Source organism: Delphinapterus leucas, chromosome 14 (assembly GCF_059928025.1).
Source record: "Delphinapterus leucas isolate spDelLeu-1000000601 "Yukka" chromosome 14, BTC_Dleu_Yukka2, whole genome shotgun sequence".
NCBI classification, from domain to species: Eukaryota; Metazoa; Chordata; class Mammalia; order Artiodactyla; family Monodontidae; genus Delphinapterus; species Delphinapterus leucas.
The window spans coordinates 86,191,583-86,212,365 of NC_143142.1; positions in this window are offsets into that span (position 1 = coordinate 86,191,583).

Consider the following 20,783-nt stretch of genomic DNA (forward strand, 5'->3'; position numbering starts at 1 on the left):
CAGATATTTAACTGAGGAAGAAAATAGAAATTTATCAATATGTAAAAAAATCCATTTTTTTGGTGTACAAAAATGAAAATTAATAGGGCATGCTGTTTAAACTCATCAAATTGGCAAAGATAAGTTCTCAGCGTGCTCGCAGGGGGGATGGGCACTGTCCCACTTTGCTGCGAGGGGCAGGTTGCTGCTGCCCACCTGGAGCTCTCGCTTGCTTGTGTGGTCAGAGCCCTGATAAACTGCACACCTGTGGATCCAGTAATCCCCCTTCTCGGGTTCCCACTTCCTTTAGGTCTCCTGGCCACCCCATCAGGAGGAACTCTGCTCCATCTGCTGACATACAGCTTCCAGCCCTGTGGAAAGCACCGTCCACCAGCAACTATTCCTTAAAGACCCCGGAAAACCTGCACAAAAGCAAGTAAGAGCCACAGTTACAGTTACCATGGAGACCATAAAGCCTTCACCGTCTCCTGTGCTCAAGGGGCGTCTGGAGCTCTGCTCGCCACTCTTGGGCCTCACCTGCCGATGCGTCATCCACACCAGGCTTACGGTCTCCATGGGCTTCCAGCTCTGACCCTGAGGGGCACAGTGGCATCTGACTCTGGTGGCCCCTCTGTGTCTGGCATCTCCTGGAAGCCCTCCTGGAAACACTTTTCTCTTTTGACCACTGCCTTTCTCTTCTTGGAGGTCAGGGTCAAGTTCATGGGGTCAGGCAGATGGGCATCCTTCCCAGCCCCGTGGACTCCATTCCCAGAAATGTAACAGGGAAAACTTCTTCCTCCCTCTCATCCTCCACCCTGATCTCCTCCAGAAAACTGCTCTGGGGCCCTTGCCCACCTGGTCAGCAGGCTTGCCCACCTGAATCTGAATCTCAGTCCAGGCTCAGGCTCTGACGCCTACCACGCAGGCCCCTGATGGTTGGTTACAATGTCAGAAACAACAGATAAACCAAACGGCTGCCGCCATGGCACACATGTATCTGTGTTTCTAATGCTGCATTTCCTTCTCTCTCCATCCTTCTGCATCTCCTTGCTCCCAGCTGTAGCTCTAGGGCTGAGCTGAGGACCTTGCACATAATGAACGATCACTAACCATCTGTTGACTAACCAGTGCATCCATGAGAAGGAGTGTTACCCGGGATTTAGGAGAGTGTTTTCAAATGATGTTTAATGATGCGCAAAATGAAATAAGTTTTAAAAGCAGAATAAATGGAAGCAACCTAAGTGTCCATCGACAGAGGAATGGATAGAGAAGATGCGGCACATGTATACAATGGAATATTACTCAGCCATAAAAGGAAACGAAATTGAGTTATTTGTAATGAAGTGAATGGACATAGAGTCTGTCACACAGAGTGAAGTAAGTCAGAAAGAGAAAAACAAATACCATATGCTAACACATATATATGGAATCTAAAAAAAAAGGTTCTGAAGAACCTAAGGACAGGACAAGAATAAAGGTGCAGACGTAGAGAAGGGGCTTGAGGACATGGGGAGGGGGAAGGGTAAGCTGTGATGAAGTAAGAGAGTGGCATGGACATATATACACTACGAAATGTAAAATAGCTAGCTAGTGGGAAGCAGCCGCACAGCACAGGGAGATCAGCTCGGTGCTTTGTGACCACCTAGAGGGGTGGGATAGGGAGGGTGGGAGGGAGACGCAAGAGGGAGGGGATATGGGGACATATGTGTATGTATAGCTGATTCACTTTGTTATAAAGCAGAAACTAATACACCATTGTAAAGCAATTATACCCCAATAAAGATGTTAAAAAAATTATGAGTAAAAGCAGAATAAAAACTATGTCCGGTGTTATACTAATTTCACGAAGAAAACCAAAAGTTGGTACGTGGGATAAGGACTAGAAGAAAACATACCGAAACGTTAAAAGTAATTATCTGGGGCTTCCCTGGTGGCGCAGTGGTTGAGAGTCCGCCTGCCGATGCAGGGGACGCGGGTTCGTGCCCCGGTCCGGGAGGATCCCGCGTGCCGCGGAGCGGCTGGGCCCGTGAGCCATGGCCGCTGAGCCTGCGCGTCCGGAGCCTGTGCTCCGCAACGGGAGAGGCCACAGCAGTGAGAGGCCCGCGTACCACAAAAAAAAAAAAAAAAAAAAAAAAAAAAAAAAGTAATTATGTGCAGTCAATGAAATTACAGGTTTTTAAATTGTATTGTTTGTAATTTTCTGGATTTCTTATTTAACAAGATGTATTACATTTACAGTTAGAGGGAATTCCATAGGTATCTATATAAAGCATATCTATTTGTCAATAGAGTTTAAGGCATGTAGCTATGGTCACAGGTAAGTGGCAGACAAAGATCAGGTTATTCTTAGAGAGTTTTCTTTCTTCTACAAAGAGGTGCCTTGTTCTCACTGAATCAGCTTCAGTGCCTCTAGACTATTTGCCAAATCGACCACAGTGGGCCTATTGCACTGTCTTTCGTCTGCCTAAATGCACCTGATTTGTAAAGATAATTTTACTTTCCTTCCAGGTCAACACTATTAAATGATATTTTATCATGAAAGTCATTGTATTTGTGCCTCAGTTTATTTCATGTTGTTCGCCAGTGCCTGGTACAATGCCGGATAGTCGGAAGCTGGCATGAGGAAACCCTTTCTTGTCTTCCAGGGTTTACAATACGGGCAAAAGCACACATTAGAAATAGGCTTGTATATCAAAAGGGAGACATAATTTAGCTTACGATTCCTCCACCTCAGTGGCCTCTTTACATGATGTTTCCATGCCCATTACCTTATTATTTTTTGAGATTTCCATAAAGTTATCCACACAGTGTACATATCATTGTGATTTCATTCCCATCATAAACGGTTATATATTAATTTTGCATCAAATACTCCACACATGCTTTGTCATTCTAAGACTTCTTTTCCCGTGATCTCTCAGATGGTTTTTCTTTGCTCCCTTTGTAATAAACCCCATGATGCTGACATCTGAAATGGGGGGAGGTCTCCCCCTCTTCATCATTCTTCTTATTGAATCATTTTTTATTTCTTACTTTTTGAACTGGAATCTGTTCACCTTCCAAATGCCTCTGCCAATTTTTCTGGCTTCTGAAAAATTAATTTCAGCTGTTAGCATCATGGAAACAGAAAGGGTGTCTCTCCCACCTTGCACATCTTGACTCTCCCTTCTGGCACATAAATCCTGTCAATGCCATTGGCTGCTTCCCCCTCTCTCTCACTAGAGTCCCAACTCTTTATCTCTGTATGCAGTTGCTTCTTTCCACCGGCAGCCCTAGAGATGGAGAGGAAAACGTTACAGCTAAGAGCCCACGGAAAGGAAAGCCTTGCCGCCTACGGAAAGACTGTAACATGTTCCCTGTCTACGGGTCCCCCCTTTATTCTTAGCTACCTGTGTACCCACTGCATTCTTTGTTCATCCACTCACTTGCTCAGCCCCTCTGCAAACATCTCCTGAACCAGGGATTATGGAGGGCACAGATACAGCGGAGAAGGCAGGCTGTACACATAGGCAAGCACAGCCCACGGTGACAAATGCTCTAATGGAGTTGTCCTCAGCAGGCTGTGGGGCACAGGACGGAAGAAGGAGGTAATGGCTGAGCTGGATGGGGCCTTAGAGGGATGGGTAGGAGTTCATCATCAGAGAGTAGAAGTGTGTCCTGCTCAAGGAAAGTGTATGTACAAGTCATACGTGAGGGAAGTAGCACAGAACAATCAGAGGTACCCACAGGGTAAGAGGCAAACTCATGATCTCACCCACTTCCGGAACAGCAGACCCCCTTGCTAGAGTGCGTGCCGCATGAGCAAACAGGGCTCAGTGGGTCTCCCGTCCCTCACAATGGTCTGGGGTTCCCTGGTTCTCACCTCCTTTACCTGGAATGCCATTCCCTTTCTTCTCAAATTCTCACTTATCCCTCAAAATGCAGCCAGACATCAGCTGTGCACCGTCCCACCGGCCCAGCTGGGCAGCCAACCCTCACCTGACTCTTCTGTTTCTGCCTGTTCATTCGCCTGTCTGCCCCTCAGGCTGGGAGCCTGAAGAAGGTCCTTATTTCCCTGGCCCTTGGAGAGGGGTCAGTAAGTGCTGTTGAGTCACTAGCAGGTGCGATGGCCCCTGCGTGGAGGAAAGTGGATGGACCGGGCAAGGGCTGCACGTGTCGGCCGTGGGACGGGGCCACCTGCCAGGGGAGAGGGTTCTGACCAGCTCGTCCCACCTGCCTGTCTGTCCCTCAGATGCCCTTATGGTCAGCCCACTCCCTTTGATGCAAAGCTTCCGTTTCCATGGACACATCCACTTCCTTTTCTGGCCTCACCTGCTGCTTTAGTTTCCCAGAGCTGCTGTAACAAAGCATCATAGGCTGGGCGGCTGGAACAACAGAAACGTGTTTCCTCACATTTCTGGAGGCCAGGAGGCCAAGATCAAGGTGTCAGTGGGTAGTTTCTTCTGAGGTCCCTCTCCTAGGGTTGCAGACAGCTGTCTCCCCCCGTGTCCTCACATGGTCTCTCCTCTCTGTGCGTCCATGCCCTAATCTCCTCTTCTTATAAGAACATATTCAGACTGGATTAGGGTCCACCTGTATGACCTCATTTGACCTTGATTACCTCTTTCAAGACCATCTCTCCAAACGCACACCCTGAGGTCCTGAAAGTTAGGGCTTCTAGATATGGATTTGGCAGGGGGACAAAATTCAGCCTATCAGACCTGCCATTAGCTGGTTTTGCCTGTGCTTTTTTAGTTGTCCCTGTTCCTTGCTTTGTCCCTTTGAGGACTTCGGAGAAAGTAATTTCTTTTAGAGTTGAGCCTCCTTGAACCTCACCTGTTATCTTATGACGACGCCCCGTGCTTGGCCACCGCCATGCTGCTTTTGTTTCTGTTTTTTCAGTCTACAGTCTCTATTTTCTCACATCTCAGAATCCCTGCCTCACTGTTTCCTCTCCTTTTACGGCCCCAGGTGACTTCCTTTCATTTATTTATCTTGGCAGGTGTTACCAGCTTATTTCTTTTATTTCCCTTTTGCCTCTGGTACTTAACACCGGACCATCTGTGCCAATCTTACTTATTATTTATTCACCAAACGTTCCCCAGCCCCTACTATGTGTAAGTACGGCACCGGCAGGGCCCTGGTTCTTAAAGGTGAAGGAGTCCTCGCCACCGTCTTCCAGGGTCTGGAATTCCGCAGAGTGAGGCTCAGGGCCGGGCCCATGGGAGGCCGTGCTGAGTGCAGCTCTGCGGTGCTCTTAGCATCTGGTCCTTGGACCCTGTGCCTCAGTCTCACCCGGGGTGCTGAGGAAGCACCCGCCGGGTGAATTAGCAGTTCGAGGAGCTCAACCAGGCATCGGTACTCTGTACACGCCCTGCAGGGGTGGCCGTGCACAGTGAACGTTAAATACGGCTTTGCTGCCACAGCAAATGAGGGAACGATGGAGCGATCGCTGTTACAGTGGTGAGTGGTATAAGGTAGTGAAGAGAGGATGTGACTTGGAAGTGTGGCCTTGGAGGATGAGAGATGGCTCACCTGGGGGGACTCTGGGAGGAGAGACTCGGCAAGAACACGTGGGTGTGAAAATGCATGCAGGCTCTCGGACCAGTGCTGAGTCTAGAGCTAGAGAAGGCGTGGGGATGAGGCGGCCGTGGACTGGGCAGGCTGGGGGGATGCTGTGTGGTGTGAGCTGGGCGGCCAGTGGTCTCCCAGTTGAGGGGTGGCTGGGACGGGCATCAGGCAATGTATTCCTGTGCAGGACTCAGGCCCCGGCCTTCCTGCCCACAAGTCCCTCCCACCCACGATAGAATCGTCTGTGATACTTTTCAGAAAGCAGGACACACAGGAAGTTCTGACTCAGTGGGTGTCTCTCCGTGAGCATCCTTCACAGATGATGCTGGCAAGGAGCTGCAGCTGAGGACCACGAATGACGCAAATCCCACCGGCCGCTCCCCCATCTCTACCTCTTTTATCCCAACTGACACACAAGATTGGCCCTCAGGGGGATCTGTCTATTGTCCTCTGTCCTCCATGAAAACTGACCCCATTGTTTCTCTCTCCCTTCTCTCCTTTCCTCCTGCAGCCATGAGGAAGTAGTGTGATGCAGTGAAAAGCACATGGATGCTTGAATCAGAGAGATTTGGGCGCAAATCCCTGCTCCCCTGCGAAGGAAAGACTCATCACCCTCCGGAGCCTCTGGTGCGTGGACAGTAACACTCATCTCAGAAGGTGACTGCTTCTCCCCCGCTCTGCTCCCTCTGTCCCCAGTATTCTTCATCGTGTCCCCGTCCTTCGGTATTCCCAGCAAAACTGGCTCATAAGCCCCCCCCTTCCCTGGTCATTCTGTCTTCCCTCCCACCTTCCACGGGCCAGTTGCCGTTACTGCTGAAACCCCCTCAGTTCACCTCTGAGATCTACACGACAGGATCTCAGGCCATACGCTGCTCCCCCCTCGGCAAGCTTTCCACCCTCGACTTCTCTGTGTGTTGCTGGCGTGAAGTTTGCAGCTCAGCCCCTGCACAGGAAACGCATGTGATCATCTCCTGCCCAGGAGAGAGGTACAGTAGCCAATACTTCTTCTTTTAACAGTGGAGAGACTGACTCAGTATAGTCAGCGGATCTATCCAAGGTTGCACCATCAAATTCTCCCACTGTCTTCCCTAGTCTGGGCTTTCAGAGAAAATTTAGTGCTTTTCTGTCATGTTTATGAATGGATTTCCAGAGCATTTGAGCCACTGGCATTGTTGCCAAAATGGAAATCATGGCGGGGTGAGTGGGAGGTCTGGAGGGTATGTCTTTTCCTTTCTTGAAAAGAAAACTCACGTAATGAGCAGTGCATGAGAGCAGATGAGAGGCAGTGTTTTGTCAGGGTGGGGTCCGTTCACCCACAACTAAGTTAGTTAACTCCCCCAGCCCCTCCGTCGGATACCTGGTTTCCTGGTGGTCCTTGCTGAGCCCCAAAAGAGAGATGACCTCTCGGATGCACCATTAGCCCACACACCTGACCCCGGCTCATTAGGAGAGGAAATGACTCACGAAGCGGGTGGGATTATCCTGTTGGAGGTGATGCATCTGGAGCTACACATTTCAGAACATCTGGAGAGTGGAGAAAAAAATCACCCAGAAGCAAGGCATTGGGAAAAGTCAGCTGTTTATTGACTTTCCTATTTGGAAGCAAAAGACTAAGCAAAACAACTGGAGTTTGACTCTGAAAACCCACGGCTGGTGGCCGGGCGGCGGTGGAGGGGCCCTGTCTCGGGATGGGATGGGCACCACCCAGGAGGCTGAACATCTCCCGACCACTCTTCCTCGCCGTGCGAGCAATATGCATCCTGCCATAATGAACTCACTGCTATTGTTACACTAAACACCAACAGTACGGGTTATTTTAATGGACATATTGCTTTAAACTGAGCGTTCACCATCTGTTCAGTCCCTCATTTTGAATGCAAAAAGAACATATTTCACAATTACATCTGTAAGTAATGATATAAGTAATTTAAATGCATGTATATGTTCACACAATGCAGGAGACAGCTGGGATACTTTCCCCTCACTCTTCATGTTTCAGGCACAAATCAAGGGAGAATATTCACTCACTCCTTATAGAGTGCATTTTCCCATTGACACGAAGTGGTTTTTGCAGAAAACAAGGTTTCCTGCCCTCACTGTACCTAGGAGTTCAAGGCAAGCTCCATAAACTAGATCACAAAGTCTTTTGTACAATGCTTGCCTTGTCTCCGTCCAAATCCCCCCTGGCTTGAATGACAGCTTGGCAGATGCCATGCAGTAGATCCATCAGTTTCAATAGATGTTCATGAGGGACCAGCGTTTCTTTCACTGCCTCCCCTGGAGACAAGTCTGCGGGATGTGTCTCCAAAAAAGGAGGGATCTGAGGGCGGTTGGCATGCCCGCTGCACGGGACGTCCAAGACGGGGTGGCACAGAGACCCTGCCGAGGACAGCAGGTTGCTGAGCAGAGGCTCAACACAACGAAGGGAATGAGTGTTCGCTGGGCCTGGGGAAGTGGTGGGAGAGGGGCTGGGGAGAAGGATGCTGGTAGCTGGTGATTAGGAGACATGGTACCAGAGACAGAGAGATAGACGCCCCAAGGCTCAGGAAGGCCATCGCCACATCTCTGTGCCCAAGTTCAGTGGCAGGGTCCAGAGAATGGCACCCCAGATGCCGAGTGATGTAATGTGACAAACACACAGGATTCCGGGGTGACTTTGATGGGGAATCTGCCAGATGGCAACTCTGATATCCACTTTTCTCTTTTGAAAACTCAGTCTTTGAATACCATGTTACAGATAACACAAACTGTGGTTGCTGTTTTGAAAAAAGATTTTTTTTTTTTAACCCATCACCAGCACAAACAAAAAATATTTGCTTTTGTGATGTCCCACGACCCTGTAAGAAGATAGAATTGTTTAAAGGCTTTTGTATTGTCCACATTCTAAGCAAGGAGAAGCTTATAAATCTTCCAGTGTGACATCATTGCCGTTTTATATCTATATACTCTATATTTATTGTGCCTGCTTTTTTTGGCATCTGTGACACAGCTGACAGCAGTGGATTTGCATGGGGACTTATGTTACCATTTGCAAAGACTCCCTATAGAGATGCTTCCTGAGCTTGCTGTAGTTTTGATTTTTTAACTGCTTGTCGGCAATGCATTTATTATTTTTTTTCTCAGACAAAGGTGCTAGCTTGAACTGATGGAAGGTTTATTTTTGGAACATTATTAGCAGCTTAAAAATTTGGAGATGTTGTGCCAAGGGATAAAACTATATGAAGAATTCTAAGTAATACATTTGTATTGACTGTTCGTCACAAAGACCCAGGAGAGTGGTCAACCCTATTGGCCTCAATTTAACAGATGTTATTGTGGACGGGTATTTAGATTAAAAAAAACTATTTACAGTCTTTGACTATTTAAAGGCTACTTGTTTTTCCCCAATATTCATTTATCTTGAAGAACTTTCCACTCTGATTTCATTCTTAATTTAGTGTATATTCTAAATTGGATCAAAATTGCCAATGAATTGCGTCTTCAAAGAAATCTGGTTTATTGTCTAATTACACAGTCCACCTAAATGGGTTAAAACAAAATAGAGTCTAGGAAGTGGAAATGCAATCATTGTTCACTGTTCCTAAATCGAGCGGAAATTCAGCCCACAGTCAGGTGTCAGGAGTTTTCAACTCACAGTTGAAACTCACGATGATTAGAGAAATGCAGTAATAAAACACTGCTAAATTTTCAGCCTGTAGGAGGGAGCTGGAAGAACGTGTATTTTGCACAAACCTTAGTGACGTTTGAACTGCTGGTGAGGCCTTTAAAAGTGTAAACTTTTGCACCAGACTCTGGGTTGGTTAACCTCTTCTGCCTCAGTTTCCTTAGCTGCAGAATGGGGAGAAACGAGAACACAGACCTCGTTCATACCAAGTACCTAAAAAAGTACGTGCACGGAATGAGGGCGGCCTTCCTGAAAACTGATCATCTCCGGTAAGGGAGGTTTCACATATTTGTGGTGAGGAGTCTTTGATGCTTCATCATGATTTCAAGACTGACATTTTAAGGAATTTGTATCAAATCCCGGAGTTTGCCCTCCAGCTCAGACACAAAGAGGAAAAAAGGCTATGACTCTGGTTTATCTGGGCTGCCATGGGTAACGGGCATAGCAGACACTTCCTGCTGCAGGACATGGGAATTCCATCTGGTTGAATGAGCTGTTGAAACGCAAGGTCCGTACACCGCAGACCCATGGGAGGAAATCACGCGTTTGCATAGGATGGCTGTAAGGGCTGAGGGATTTGGACACCACGGCCAACATTCTGGAATTGTCACTCAGCATTCACCAGCAAAAAAAAAAAAAAAAAAAAAACAAAAGGGCAAAAGCAATATAATCAAATTAAGGAAATGAGTAAAGCACCAGATGTGAATGGAGGTGGAGGAGAGACACAGAGCACATTTCCTCTCTATATTTTAGGCAAGGAAAAGGTTTTTAAGACCTCATGAAACATGTCAGAAGGTCAGCGCTCAAGTGAGGCCCAGGAAAATCTAACACTGAACACCTAGAAGGTTTAGTGGTGTGGTAGAGCATTCTTTCAAATGAAACAGAGATCAAACATCACATTAGGCCTTCCTGACGTCATGCTTTAGACTTCAACAAAGGTACCAATGCTTTTAGCAAAGGGAAACAAGTAGGAGTCTTGCTTCATTTAATGGTGACTAGTTTACCAGTCTGTGGAGCAGATAAGCCCTCAACATCAACATAACTCAGAGCAAATGTTTGCCTTGTAGGGCAACTGATTTGTAAATGACACTACATGTGGTGTGTTTCAGGTTCTAGGTGTGAGTTACATTCTCTCTCTATTGTTGAAGTGAGATTTTTTTCCAATTCTAAAACATAAAGAGAAGGTGAAAGAATTTTCTAAGCTGTTCGAAGAGGCAAATCCTAGAAATCCTTGCGACCTCTCCTGAAAACACATGGGATTTGTTGCTGGCTTTAGGCCATGCTGGTCGTGAGCAGATAAGAGTTTATCCGGACATTCTAGCTGTCTGGCCTTTTAAGCCAGTGACAACAGAGCACTTGGAGCGGGTGAAGTGTGAGTCCCTGAAGACAGCAGAGCAGCTGTGCTGCTTCCCCAGCGCCTTGCCTACCTACCGAGTGTGTCAGAGCTCGTGTCGAAGTCAGTGTGAATGATAGATGACCTGCGTGGAGGGGGACCTGCAGAAGAACAGTGGCCTGGGCAAGGGCAAGGGCGAGGGCTCTTGGACTTGAATGCCTGGGGAAGGTTGGGGGAAAAACAAACCTGAAATAGACGTGGGGAGTTTGGCATTGAAAAGCACACTAATAAACAGATAAAAACCCTCACTAAGACGCAATAACCCAAAGCTGGGAAGGTGACGGAGTGCCGCGCAGGCAGTAGCAAACCAGATGCAACTTTACCGCTACAATGGGATCCTCACTGAGGAGCCCCAGAGTCGAGCATGATTGTCTGAGTTCACTAATTAAGCAGCCGTTAAGAACACCTACATTAAATAGTGGATTCCGTGTGGAAATCTGGAGCTGCCGGCTGCGGGCCAGCTTCTCATCTCCCATGGACGCATCCCCTAGTTTTCATATGGCAAACGGGAGAAATCCACGGGGCAGGACGCACACAGGCACAGAGTTACAACCTACATCACGCTCCGTGTCGGTGCTGGTTTCAACACGAATATTTAGGACCATGGAGGGCCACTTGAATGATCGGCCCAAGGATTTCAGTAAAGAGCTGTACAGAGAATCTTGGTCAGTTCTCCCTCCATAGACATATATTCAGATTGGACATAATGACAATTTCACATACATAAAGGGAACAGACAATGGTGGTGATCTGATGGCATTCTTCTTCTGATGGGGACACCCTACTGGTATCTTAATAATGAATGATTTTAACGATCCCTAAATATCTCTTGTGTCCCCAGTTCTTAACTTATTTAACAATCACTCTTTTAGATATATCGCATTTCATAATTTGAATATTGGTGAAAGAAAGAAAAAAATGACGTCAGTAAAGTTTAAAGGATATTTTTTCTTTTAATCAAGGGAACAGTGCCATTTAGAACAGAAAGCGACACAGATGGATTCAAATGTTTATGCTTTAGTTCGTGGTGTAAAGAGACACTTTCAGATAATTTTCATGGTGCAAAAGAGATACTTTTAGATAATTTTGCCTTTATTTTAGGCTTTGGTCAAAAACTAGGTTTTATAGTTCATTCATGAATTTTATTCATGCCAAATTGAAATCAATGTGAATGTGTGTTCGGGGTGGGGGAGGGCAGAGATCCAGAGAAAACAAATCTTTACAAAACTTCAGTGGAAATTGTTCTGAGACGGAATATTCCCGGGTAGTTTGGGGAGCTGTAAACGCAGGAATATAACTACTTCACCCAAATATGACAAAATAATATTAGCAGGAAATAGAAAAGGAGCAGTTTGTTCCTGCCAAGGTGAGAAAAGCAAATAATTAAAAAAAATTATTGGTAAAGCGGAGAGCGATTTCAAATAATTCACTTTCTGAGCAACAGAGGGGCAGATGGCATATGCCAACCCCAGGGCCCCGTGTTGAATTCCAGCTCCGCCCTAGAAGAAGGATTTAGGGAAGTGGGCCTCTGAAGGCTTCCTAAATATTGTCTGTGAGTCCCCTTGGGGCTGCACGTACGCTGTCAGCTGTGGAGGTACTTGTTCTCTGATGGACAGCTGGATATCAGAAGGCTGTGATCAGGTTTTGAACATTATATTAGTACATTTTTTAAAATATCTGCCAGCTGCTACTCCAGCTTAAAAACGTCACCGAGACCCAAACAGCCTCAGAGAAAGGCATCCAGTCTAGATATCCTTTAAACTCGACATTATCATTATACAGAACGTGATGTATAGACACACCAACGTACATACAATATGTATGTGTTAACGTTTTATAGATATTTAAAAACTTGCACTATAATTTTTTTGTGGCAGGCATAATTGTGGATGGTTCCTGGAGCGCAGTTATGGAGCAGGCTCGCGTGCGAAGGGCCAGCCAGCGCTGGCTGCTTTTCCTCTGTGCACATCACCTGTGGGCCCCGCCCAGCCAGTCAGTACTGCAGGCAGCACTGGTACATGGACCTTTTACAGATAAGGAAACTGAAGCCCAGAGATCTAAAGGAACTCCCCCAAGCTGAGAGTTGAATCCAGATTTCCGTGCTCGCGATCTGATCAGATTTTGAGGTCGGCCTCTGTCTGATGTGTTTACTATGGAGATGTTTAATCCCCAAGGGTAAGTCTTTAACCTATGGGTCTTGGCCAAGGAGCCAAACAAAGTAAACATTAAATATATTTTTTGGGGGGTGGTTATTATAATTAGGGCCTTTGATACACTTGAGTATTTATTATTATTATTTTTATTGGAGTATAGTTGATTTACAATGTTGTGTTGCTTTCTGCTGTATAGCAAAATGAATCATTTATACATATACCTATATCCACTCTTTTTTAGATTCTTTTCCCATATAGGTCGTTACAGAGAATTGAGTAGAGTTCTATGTGCTACACAGTAGGTCCTTATTAGTTATTTATTTTATATATAGTAATGTGTGAGAATTTTTTAAATTGTCTTTACAGGTGACCCTGTACTATGTTCATATTGGCCAAAAAATAAAGAAATAAATAAAAAGTAACAATTTCAAACAATGAGCAAAATAAACACTGGATAAAACACATTTCTGGCCTCCTGGCTTCTAATAATATATAACATATAATCATTTAAAGAATATAAGGTCTGCAAGGGCAAGGTTCTGCTTCCTTTCTTCACAAGTATATCCCTTTTCATAGAAAAGCACCTGGCACACGGCCAGCCCTCGGTAAGCACTTGGTGAAGGAAGTGGTGGCTGTGAGGTTCCTCACATTCTCTACACTATGAGATGCATAAAGACATTTCCTATTTTTATTCAAAGGACTTCTCCCTCTAGGATGTGACTGGAGAGAATGGTTCCATCTTCTAATTTTTGACCTCTGAAAATCCAAATAGACCTGATGTTACTTCTGCACCCAATTTACACTCTTAAAAATATTTAATTTTAAGGCATCTCACTACTTTCCAGTCATCACTCATTGAGACCTGCACCCCCTTATTCTATTTTCGGGAGGGGTCTCAAGCAGGCTTGAAGGAGCCCCAATGGGAATAATGGTCCCTGGGTCCTTCTCCAAGTCTCTGAGGTGGATATAGGGGGCATGGAGGATGGGGTGAGTGGAAGGCCTGCCTAGAATAGAAATTGAATCTAGGATCGGGGTCTCCAACCTGGGACATGTTACGGCACTGGACAGCAGAGAGAGAACAGGCCCAGGACAAGGGAAATGGCTGGCCTTTGGGGTTGCTTCTGAGCCAGGCTCCCAATGAGACATAGGTGGCCCTGAGTTTCCCTTCCATGTAAGTCATCCCAGCCTGTCTGGGTCAGGAAGAAAAGTCAGTCAGGGAATAAGCTTTGCCCAAGGAACATTTAGCAAGAAGATGTCGTGTTGTCATGTCCCCTCCAGACTGACCTTTGCGGTGAGAGCCTGGAAAAGCATGGAACTCTGATAACAGTGCACCCATCTTGCACATCTTTCTTCAGATTTATCCCTAAGTATTTCATATCTTTGATATTATTGTAATTATTTTTCATTTTAATTTCCAATATGTATTGCTTGTACATAAAAATGCAAGCGATTTTGGTATATTTATTTTGTATCTTACAATCTAACTAAACTGACTTATTCTAGTAGTCTTTTTTTTTCGTTTTTCTTTTTTAGATGCTATAGAATTTTCTATATATACTGTCATGCCATCTGCAGCTCAAGACATTCTTTCCAATTTGGTTGCCTTCTATTTCTTTCCATTGCTTTCCAACTACAATTTCCGGTATAATATTGAGTGGAAATGATGAGAGTGGAGATCCTTCCCTTGTTACTGATAGTAAGGGGAAAGCATTCAGTCACTCCTGTTGTTAAGTCTAAGATTAGCTGTACTTTTTTTTTTTTTAGCTGTACTTTTTAAATAGATGTCTTTATTAGTTTGAGGAAGTTCTCTTCTGTTCTTATTTTGTTTTATGTACCAGAATTTGGTCTCTCAATAAATGTTTGTGTGTACTAGAAAGAATGTGTACTCTACTCTTGTTAATACCAATTAAGTCAACTTAATTGATAGCATTGGTCAAGTCTTCTATATATTTACTAATTTTTTGTCTACTTGTCCTATCAATTCATGAGATAGTGGTGTTGAAATCTCCAGCTATAATTGCAAATTTATCTATTTCTCCTTGAAGTTCTGTTAGTGTTTGTTTCATGTATTTGAAGCTATGCTGCTACATATATAAACATTTAGGATTGTTATTTCTTCCTGATGAATTGATCCCTTTATTATAAAATGACTATCCCTGAGAACTCTTTTTTCTGACACCTACTTGTATCTGAAATCTGACATTAATATAGTCACTTGAGGTTTTAAGAAATAATGTCGTTATGGTGTATCTTTCTCCATTTTAAAACTTTTATCCAATTTGTGTGTCTTTATATTTAAACTGTGCTACTTGTTGGCAGAATATAGTTTTTTTTTTAAATATCCAATTTGACAATCTCTGTCTTTTCATTGGAGTGTTAAGATCATTTATATTTAATGTAATTATTGATATGTTTGAGCTTTAATCTACCAAGTTGCTATTTGTTTTCTATTACACCATCCATTCTATTTTCCATTTTTGTCTTTTTCTGTCTTCTTTTGGACCATTCTGGCATTTTTATCATTTTATTTTAATCTCTTTTATTGGCTTATTAGTTATAACACTTTGTTATGTTTTAGTGGTTGCTGTAGAGTTTATGGTATCCATCTTTAACTTATAAAAGTCTATTTTTATTCCTTCACATATAGCGTAAGAATCTTATAAAAGTATAGTTTTATTTCTCCCCTCCTGGCCTTGTGCTATTGCTGTCATATATTATTTGAACACATGTTATAAATCCCTGACTACATTATTATTTTTGCCTAAACAGTCAATTATCTTTTAAAGAGATTTAAATAAGAAGAAAACTGTCTTTTATGTTTACCCACAGAGTTACCATTTCCAGTAGTCGTCATTTTTTGAGTTGATTAGTGACTCTCAACCAGAAAAATTTTGCCCCCTCCAGGGGACTATTGGCTATGTGTAGAGACTTTGGTGGTGACATCTGGGGTAGGGGGAGTATCCTAACATCTAGTGGGTAGAGGCAAGGGATGCTGCAAAACATCCCACAGGGCACAGGAATCCCTCCACAACAGACTATTATCTAGCCCAAATATAAATAGTGCCACAGTTGAGCAACCCTAGGATATATCCAGATTTCCATCTGGAATTATTTTCCTTCTGCTTGAAGGACTCCCTTTAACGTTATTGTATGCAGTTGAACTGAAGATGGATTCTTTCAGTTTATGCATGTCTGAAAAAGTCTTTCTTTCATCACTGTTTTTGAAAGCTATTTTCATTGGTACAGAGTGTAGGTTGACAGTTATTTATTTCTTTACTTTCCTCTTTAAAAAAATTTGTTTTGCTTTTCTATACTTTAAAGATGCTCTTCCACTACCTTCTGCCTGTATTGTTTCTGACAAGAAGTTACCTGTAGCTCTTATCTTTGTTTCTTGTACATCTGTGATCCTGCAGCGCACCAATACTGTTCTCATTTTTAAAATAATTCTATTTTCTTTATGCATTTTATTTTGGATTTTTCTATTACTATGCCTTCAGGTTCACTCTTCTTTTCTTCTGCAATGTCTAATCTGCTGTTAATTCCATCCAATGTATTTTAATTTCAGACACTGTGCTTCTTATGCCTGGAAGTTTTATTTGGGCTTGTAATGTAATCTCAATGTCCCTATTTAATATGCCCAGTCTTTACCTAGCTTCTTAAGCATATGTGAAAATAAGCATACCCAGCTTCTTAAGCATAATATCTCTATCCACTAATAGTTTTTATCATTTATGTTGTTTTGAGTAAGTTTTGATTGAATGAAATTTCATCTTAATATTGGCCACATTATCCTGCTGTTTCACTTGACTGGTCACTTTTTTATTGGATACGATATATTGTGAATTTCACTCTGTTGGGTGCTGGATAATACTGCATCCCTATAAACATTCTTTTTTTTTTTTTTTTTTTTTGCGGTACGCGGGCCTCTCACCATTGTGGCCTCTCCCGCTGCGGAGCCCAGGCTCCGGACACGCAGGCTCAGCGGCCATGGCTCACGGGCCCAGCGGCTCCGCGGCATGTGGGATCCTCCCGGACCGGGGCACGAACCCGTGTCCCCTGCATCGCAAGCGGACTCTGAACCGCTGTGCCACCAGGGAAGCCCCCCTATAAACATTCTTGAGCTTTGCTCATAATGCAGTAAAGTTATGTGGAAATAGTCTAATTCCTGCCTTTTTTGCATTTTATCTTTGTTAGGAAGGCTTAGATTAGCCTTTAGTCTACATTTTCCCCAATACTAATAAAAAATCCTTCTGAGAACTCTCCCAATGCACATCTGAAATCATGGATGCCAAGAGAAAGTAGAATAAAACTTTCCAACTGCTGAAAGAAGAGAACTGTGAAGCCAGAATCTTATATCCAGGAAAACCATCCCTTAGGAATGAGGGGAAAATAAAGACATTCTCAGAGAATAGAAAAACCAAAAGAATTTGTTGCTAGCAAGGCTACCCTTAAATATTGATGAAAAGAAGTTCTTCAAACAAAAAGGAAATAAAAAAAGAAGGGCTTGGACCATGTATAAGGAGGAATGAGCAACAACAGAAAGCAGAAATATGAACATACACAATAGATTACCCCTTTCCTTAAAGTTTTAAAAATCTTATTTTGCGGTTGAAACAAAAATTTTAAGACCATCTGTTACTCAACACAATGATATTTTAAAGTGTGGAAGGTTAAAGGGAACTTGGAGGTAAGATTTCCACACTTAAGGTGGTAAGATGTTGATACTAGTAGACTCTGGTAAGTCACGTATGTATATTTTAATACCCAGAGCCACCCCTACAAAAACTAAACAAAGAGATAAAAAACAGTATAAATGAATCAATATAGATTTCTAAAAAAATGTATAACTTATAGGAAGTCAAGAAAAGAGAGGAACCAGAACCAGAGGAAGTAAATAGAAAACACATAATAAAATGGCAGAGTTAAGTTCTAACATATCAATAATTACCTTAATGTATATGGATTGAATATTGTAATCAAAAGTCAGAAATTGATAGAGTGGATATGGAGTGTTATTCAAAGCTGGTTCATGTTTTGAAAACCAATCAAAGTATTCTACCATACTAATAAACTAAAGAAGAAAGATTGTGATTATTCAGTTGTCAATGGATGCAAAAAGAATATTTGACAAAACCTAGTACCATTCATGATTTAGAAGATACCCTCAGCAAGCTAGGAATAGAAGGGAGTGTATAAAGGACATCTATAAAACCCCTACAGCTACCGTAATACTTAATGGTGCCTTTACGCTTTCCCCCTAAGACCAGAAGCAAGGCAAGGATGTTTGCTCTCACCACTCTCACTCTGCTGGCAGTGCTCTCCATTGCGATAAGGCAAGAAAGAGAAACAAATGCGCGCAGATCGGTAGAGAAGAAATTAAAGCGTCTCTATTTGGAGGTGAAACGATTGCCTATGTAGAAGACCTCAAGGCATTTATGCACGCATGTAAACATCTATACTAAGTGAATTCAGCAGGTTTGTAGGACACAAGATCAACACACATTTCTATATAATAGCAATAAACATGTGGAAACCTAAATTTAACACATAATACCAATTATAATTGCCCCAAAGACAATGAAATGCTAACGTTTCCACTTAACAAAACATGTACATGGTCTGTATGCTGCATGTTAAAAAAATGCTGATGAAAGAAATCAAAGAAGATCTAAATAAATGGAGAATTATACCATGTTGATGGATTAGTGGAGTCAACATAGTAAGATGTCATTTCTCTCTAAATTGATCCATAGGTTAATGCAATTCCTATTGAAATCTCAGCAAGATTCTTGAAGATATAGACAAAATTATTCTAAAATTTATGTGAAAAGACACAGGCTGTAGAATAGCCAAAATAATATTGACAAAGAAGAATAACATAAGAGGAATAACTAGCTGATATCAAGGCTTACGGTGAATGGATAGACGCATAGATACATGGAGCAGAACAGAGAACCCAGTACAAGAACCTCAAACATACGCTCAACTTCCTTTTGACAAGGTCAAAAAGCAATTCAGTGGAGGAACAATAGATTTTTCAAAAAATTACTTGAGCAACTGGACAACCAGAGGCCACATTTTTAAAAATAGACCTCAACCTAAGTCTCACACCCTATAAAAAAATTAACTCAAAATGGATTATAGAATTAAATGTAATACATAAAATTATAGACCGTTTAGAAAAAAAAGAGACAATCTTTAGACTCTAGATATAGGCAAAGAGTTCATAGACTTGACACTAAAAAGAAAAATTAATTGGACCTTATCAAAATTAAAAACTTTTCCTCTTCAAAAGCTCATGTGAAGAAGACAAAAAAGCTACAGGCTGTTCGAAAAGATTTGCAAACCACATATCCGACAAAGGACTAGTATCTAAAATTTATAAAGAACTTTCACAACTCAACAGTAAAAATGTAAACAATCCAACTAGAAAATGGACAAAAGACATGAATAGGCATTTCACTGCAGAGGAGATGCAAATGGCAAATAAGCACATTAAATGATGTTTAACATTATTAGCCATCAGGTAAATGCAAATTAAAGCCACAACTAGCCATCACTGCAGGCCTGTGAGAAAGACCAACATGAAAAATAGTGACGGCGTCAAACCTGGTGAGGCTGTGACTCACTCAGGCATCGGTGGTGGGAATGGAATTGCAGTATTTTTTAAGCTCCACATACAATTTCCATGCAAATCAACAGTTGAAAATCTCAGCAGTTATCTCAGAGACATGAAAAGATGTTCATCTAAAACATGTACAAAAATATTCATATTCCCTTTTTTTCAAAACTAGCCCCAAACTGGAAACAGCCCAGATATCCTCCAACAAGTTTACGGTTAAACAAAAAGTAGAACATCCATACCATGGACTGTTACACCCCAATGAAATAAAAACTACTGATACACACAAGAACTTGGATGATGTTCAGGTAACTATTTGGAAAAAACCTCAGACACCACAATTCAAAAGGCTCCGTACTGAATGATTCCACCTACATAACATTTTTTAAAGTTCATTTTAATTATAATTTCTTATACATCTAATTCATGATAGTTAGCATAGTGTGTATGTGTGTGTGTGTGTGTGTGTGTTTGAGTGTGTGTGTGTGTGTGTGTGTGTGTGTTTGGCCACGCTGCTTGATTTATGGGATCTTAGTTCCCTGACCAGGGATTGAACCCAGGCCCTTGGCAGTGAGACTGCAGAGTCCTAACCAGTGGACCACCAGGGAATTCTCCTACATAACATTTTTAAAAAGACAAAATTTTATAAAAGGATAACAGGTTAGTGGTTCTAGGGGTTTGATATTGGGGAAGGGCTGGGAGGAAGGTGGAAATAGGCACCTGTACATGTGGTAAAAGTGTATAGAACTTAACATACACACAGAAATGAGTACAAGTAAAATTAGCTACGTTTGTGGTCATTTGTAATGAAAGCAACAGAAAACTAACATTATGCTACATGATTCTGCAAGAAGTTAAGAACAGGCAAAACGTTCTGACAGAAATCAGAACAGTAGTTGCCTGTGTGGATGGGCAGGGAGTGACCAGAATGTTTGGTGTGATGGACATTTTTTTTTTTAAATCTTGATAGAGCCTTGGGTTACACAGATGTATGCATTTGTCAAAACGTATCAAACTGTTCATATAAGATCTGTGCATTTCAGAAAATGTAAATTATACTTGAGCAAGAAATAATGGTATCCGATTACGATTTGAAAACTGGACGAAATTTTCTGAATATTTTGTAAACGAAGCTAAATGAAGTCTGGAAGAATGATTTCTCTAGCTCATAATGGATATTAAGTTCAAATTTAAGGGCTTTCAGTCAATTGTTAATACTTGTGTAACAATCTCATAGTACCAAACTATTAAAAATCTAAGTGAAAAGTAGATCGTGGTAAAGACCAAATCCCTGCTCTCATTTGCTTTGTGATCCTTCAACTTATTGGCTCTTGGTTTTCAGCAATTTACTTAGTTTCTCTAAGACTCAGTTTCTGCCTTGACAAACAGGATATTAGTGTGAACTTTGCAAATTTATTGTGA